The 5,297-nt window shown below is 39.4% G+C and overlaps 1 long non-coding RNA gene across 1 annotated transcript in view; it reads left to right on the top strand.

The window, feature by feature from the left end:
- Positions 1 to 573: 573 nt before the first annotated feature.
- The window catches only part of LOC125483205, an 8,152-nt gene continuing 3,428 nt past the window's right edge, over positions 574 to 5,297 (top strand). Inside the window, exons 1-2 of the long non-coding RNA XR_007262167.1 lie at positions 574 to 662; positions 1,318 to 1,379. This is a non-coding gene — a long non-coding RNA (uncharacterized LOC125483205). The remainder of the gene's footprint in view (positions 663 to 1,317; positions 1,380 to 5,297) is intronic.

The following is a 5,297-nucleotide window of genomic DNA, read 5'->3' as shown; positions in this document are numbered from 1 at the left end:
CCTGTGTTCCGATCTGAGTCAAAGATTGAGGATGTAATTTAACCCTCACATTGAGGCCAGGTTCAGATTGGTCTTTGGCCTCTCTCTGCAATTGCTCGAATAAGCTACCGCGTGCCTGAATCTTGCTGCCTCCTGAGCCTTTGTCCCTGGTTGAGGGGTTCACTCTTACAGATGCCATGAATGAAGGCCATGCTCCAACATGCTGGGAGACGATTAAGGGGGTGGAGTGGGTTAATCTGTGGTCTCTCACACGTCAAAAACTTTCTGCCTGCTGTTGGTGAAAAGCTGATGGAGGTGGGAAGAGGCCCTTAAAATGGTCACATAAGCAGCTCAGTTAAACTCCAGGTGAGTGAGCAGCCTGCCATATTTGACAGAATGGGAAAGCAACAGGAAGGCATCAGGCCTTCCCATATCATTTCCTGCCTCTGATGGGATCATCCAATCGCCCATAAAATGTCAGCTGTTACGTTAATTTGTTCAAGAATTGTTTCAGTTCTTCATGTCTCAACCAGAAATGAGCTGTGGAATTAGACCATCGGGCCAGCATAGTTTTATAATTCTGTCTTCTCACAGGGGTGACCTTAGGTGCATGCGGACCATGGTTGAATAACTTGCTGAAATTCACTGTACAGATCTGCACATGACAGCCACTTGGCTGTGTGGTGAGTAAACATTCAGAATGCAATCTTAGAAAGTGTGACCAATCACTGAGTGAACACAATGGCCCATGTCTTGTAGCAATAATGCCAGTAAATCTGACAGCATTTATTGCTGCGACTGCACAGGTTAACATGAAAATCCAGAAGTTTCTTCAAGGCAGCCTATTGATGTCTGTTGTGACCAGTCCGTGGGCAGGGTTTCGCATCTTGTCCCAATTTCAGATAAATATCCCCAATTGTTAAGTTCCCAGATTGGGAAGGATGAATTGGTTAACCTTTTTCCTTAACCCCCTACCTCCATTGGTCATGACAAAGTAAATTTGAAAAGGATTTCTTTCCTTGTGGATTCCCTTTACATCAGAGCAATGAAGCTTTGTTTTAAAAGGAGCCAATTTAACCTTGCATTCTCAATTTAACAAAATAATTACTCTATTAGTTACAATACATGAGAACAAATAATAATACAACCCACATACGCACAGATTAGAAATAAGAAGAGAGCCTAAAAAAGATGCAACTTATTTTTTAACAAAATGTACAGATAAGTCATTTGTGAAGAGTAGATAGATGAATGTTAGATCTGTTAGATTCAATGGTCCCAGTAACATTGATGTTGGTGGTTAAACAGTTGATTTTGAGATCTTTGGCTTCTTTCCAGGTTGACTGAAATTCTTTTGTCCTGGTCCCTCTCATTAGTGACTGGCTGGCAGCACTCAGAGCGTAAGTATGTCATTTTTTCTTTTACCTGCAGTGCAGGAGTGTTTAATCGTTGTCCTCAAGCTGTGATCTTTGTTTCATACAAGACCACATGCTAGCATGTCAGGCCATTAACATATGCAGACCAGAGGTTGCAACTAAATTTTAACGCCCTTTTTATTGATGCCCGCACAAAAATGAAGGAAATGGATAGTCAGCCTCTTGCTTTTCATACACTTCTTAGTCTTTCTGTTTGAAGTTTCCTTCAGTCTGTATAGGGTGAATTCCATAGGTCCACACAGGACTCTGCCATGAAAGTCACTGAATTTACACTTGGGGTCATATTTTGGCTGCAGCAATTCTCTCTTTTGTAAGCACATGTTGAAATTAAAATGTCAATATGTCACAGGTACATCAGGATTCTCATGCATTGTCATGACGTGTCCTCGAAGATTGCAATCAAATGAAATTACTGATCTGATGAAAAATTGTCTTTTGCAGTTTTGATCTTGCAGCAAAATCATTTGAAAAAGTTGTACTTTATTGAGTGAGGTTTCAACATTTTTTTTAGGATGATGGAAGACTTTGATGATGGAAGACTTTAACTGTAGTTGAAAATCTCTGGCCTTGTCAGACCTAATTTTTACATTGGCCCAAATTCTCCATTATGGTGAAAAAGACTTTCATGTACTTTCGAAAATTATTTTACCAATACATTTATGATATTTCAGCTCCTATCTAATCCCATGTATGTTCCAATCATTTATGTTGCTCTTTGTGTAAAGTGAATAATAATCAGTGCATATTTTTACTTATCCCTGGGATATTGCTGGCAAGGCCAGAATTTATTTCCCATCCTTAATTATCCTAATACTACATTCTTGCACTGACAATGACGTAACAGCTATACAGTTCCAAGCTAGGGTATTGACTGACTTGATGTGAAGTTGGAGCACATGCTATTGCCATTGGCCTTTAATCTTGTCTTTCTCAGCAGCAGATATTGTAATTTAGAAGCTGCTTTCCATTGACTGTGAAATCAGGGCAAATGCACTGACATGACATTTTAGTGGAAGCATTAATCCAGTTAAAATAGAGGGTTAATAAGGTTTTTAAGATAAAGAAAAATAGAAAGGACTGCAATTTATGTAAAGATCTTAACCTTCCTCAGGACATGGCAAGGTATTTTACAGTCAATCAAGTACCTTACAAAACCACAATCACTATGATCTAGAAGGACAAGAACAGATACTTGGGAAAACTACAATCTGCAAGTTCCCCTCCAAGCCACTCACCATTCTGACTTGGAAATATATCGCCATGCATTCAATGTTGTTTGGTCAAAATCCTGAAACTCCCTCCCTAATGGCATTGTGTGTGAATCAACACCAAATGGACTGCAGCAGTGTAAGAAGGCAGCTTATTACCACCTTCTCAAGAACAGCTAAGTATGGGCAATAAAAGCAGGTCCAGCCAGTAACACGCACATTCATGAGACTATAAGATATTGGAGCAGAATTAGGCCATTTGGCTCATTGAGTCTGCTCTGATGTTTGATCATGCCTGATATACTTCTCAACTCCATTCTCCTACCTTATCGCTGTTACCCTTGATCACCTTACAAATCAAAACTCATCTGTCTCTCTCCTAAAGACACAGAATTACTTAAACCTCCACAGCTCTCTGCAGCAATTAGTTTCACAGATTCTCCATCCTCTGGCTGAAGAAATTCCTCCTCATCTCAGTTCTTAAGTGTCATCCCTTCACTCTGAGGCTGTGCACTTGGGATCTAGTCTCTCCTACCAGTGGAACCAACTTCTTCACGTCCATCCTATCCCAGCCTTTCAGTATCCTGTAAGTTTCAATGAGATGTCCCCTCATCCCTCTAAGATAGATTGAGTACAGACTCAGAGTTCTCACCTGCTCCACATATGACAAGCCCTACATCCTTCATTTTTGTAAACCTCCTCTAGACTGCCTCCACTGCCAGCACATCCTTCCTTAGATATGGGGCCAAAACCTGCTCACAATATTCCAAATGCTGACTGACCAAGGCCTTATACAGCCTCAGCAGTAAATCTCTGCTCTTGTATTCTAGCCCCGCTTGAAATGAATGCCGATATTGCATTTGCCTTCTGAACTGCCAACTGAAACTACATGTTAACCTTAAGAGAATCCTGAACTAGGATTTCCAAGTCCTATGAATTGTTAAAAAAATTAAAACTTTCTGACCTTCATCCTTGATTCCCACACTAAATACCAACATTCCATTTGCCTTTCTAATTACTTGTTGTACCAACATAATAATTTCTTGTGATTAATTTACTGGAACAGCCAGATCCCTACGTATTGCAAATTCCTGCAATCTTTCTCCATTTAAATAATATAAAGCTTTTCTAATCTTCATGCCAGAGTGTCAACTTAGCACTTTTCCATGAAATACTTCATCTGCCAACTTTTTGCCCTCTCTCGTAACTTGTCTATAGTCCTTTACATACTGGCTACACCCTCTTGACCAGTTATTTAATCTATTATTCTGCTGTCACTAGCAAATATTGCAAGCACCATACATTCGGTCTATCCAAACAGGTAATTGGTGAAGATTGCATTAGTTCAGACCCCTATGGCACTCCACCAGTTATGGCTTGCCAACACAAAAAATGCATATTTATCTCTGTTCTCTGCTTCCTGTTAGCTATTTAATCATTTACCTATTCTAATATGTGACCTCCTACACCATGAACTCTTACTTTGTATTATAATATTCGATGTGGCACCTCATCATATACCTTTTGGAAAGTCAAGTACACCACATCCACAGGATCTGGAGTCATGTATTGGTCAGATTGGAAAAGAATGGCAGATTTCCTTCCCTGAAGAATATTAATGATCTAGATGGATTGTTATCACAATCAATGATAGCTTTGTGGTCACCATCACTGAGACTAGCTTTGTATCCTAGATTTTATTAATTAAACTCAGATTCCATCAGCTGCCTTGGTGGGATTTTAACCCAACATAACCCACAGAACATTACCTTCCTCCAGTTGCTGGCTGTCTGGTCCTAGGGGGTTGTCATCCTTTAGTTCTAATAGTTTTCCCATACTTTTTCTCTGCTGATCATTTTATGTTCCTCCCTTCTTCTGGTCTCTTGATTTTCAATTATCTTTGGGAAGGTTTAAGTCTGTCTTAGTGAAGACAACCTCAACTCTGCTATTTCTTTGCTTTCCACTAGCAATTCACCAGTCTCACTCTCCAGAAGACTAACACTATCTTCAGTTACTTATTTCCTATTTAAATGCTTCTAGAAACTCTTACTATATTTTCTTATTACTAGCTAGCATTTCTCATACTCTATTTTCCTCCTTTTTGATTTTAATAATCCTTTGCTGGTTCGCAAAATCTGACCAATCTTCTGACTTGTATTCTGTTTTTTTAAAATTTGATAATATCCTTAACTTTCTTATTTAGCCATGGATGACGCCTTCTTCTCAAAGAATCTTTCTTACTCCCTGGAATAAATATTTCATGAAATGTTTGCTACTGCATTTCTTCTGTCCTTCTTTTCATCCTAGCTTCCCATTTCACTGTAGCTTGCTTTGCCTTTGTGCGTTTATTCAATTTTAAAGCAGGCATTCTAAACCCACTTTTCTCCCCTTCAAATTGAACATGAATTCTTAAAATGCTGTGAGCACTGCATCTGAAGGCTCTTTACCAGGAGGCTATTTACTAATTCTGTTAGATTCCTGAAGAGCTGAACCTTTGATGCTGAGGTTGTATTTATTTCCCCAAGTTGCCCCCAATAGTTGCCATGATGATAAGTAAGCAATGAATGGACAATAAATGGATATTAATATGTATCACTAGCGGGAAAACTGGTTATGGTTCTATAATGAGCAGCATCATAGGAGCAGAGAGGCTGACGTTTCGGGCCTCGACCCT

This window comes from Rhincodon typus, chromosome 5 (assembly GCF_021869965.1).
Source record: "Rhincodon typus isolate 14 chromosome 5, sRhiTyp1.1, whole genome shotgun sequence".
Lineage (NCBI taxonomy): Eukaryota > Metazoa > Chordata > Chondrichthyes > Orectolobiformes > Rhincodontidae > Rhincodon > Rhincodon typus.
Note: the sequence above shows the minus strand (reverse complement) of the source record. Positions and strands in the feature narration are given on the sequence as shown.